Consider the following 299-nt stretch of genomic DNA (forward strand, 5'->3'; position numbering starts at 1 on the left):
AAAAACTGAGTGTGAGCAAAGCCCCCGTGTGCTCTTGTCAAACGCTGAACTCGCCGGGACCGGAGCCCACCTCTGCCAGCAGGAAAGTAAATGTCAGGGTGACTGGTAAAAGAAAAGGGTGGCACGGAGTGACCGAGGGGTCCGCAGCAGAGGCAGAGGGAGGAGGGAAGCTCCATGGGCTGGGGGCAATCGAACAAGTCCCCATCAGAGCGTGTTTCATAGTCCTTTCCCCGTGCGGACAGCGCCCGGGCAGAGCGGAGCCCGTTCCCCGGCGGCGCCTAGGGCGGTGCGCGGCTCCC

Source organism: Acanthisitta chloris, unplaced genomic scaffold, assembly GCF_000695815.1.
Source record: "Acanthisitta chloris isolate BGI_N310 unplaced genomic scaffold, ASM69581v1 scaffold22277, whole genome shotgun sequence".
Taxonomy (NCBI): Eukaryota; Metazoa; Chordata; class Aves; order Passeriformes; family Acanthisittidae; genus Acanthisitta; species Acanthisitta chloris.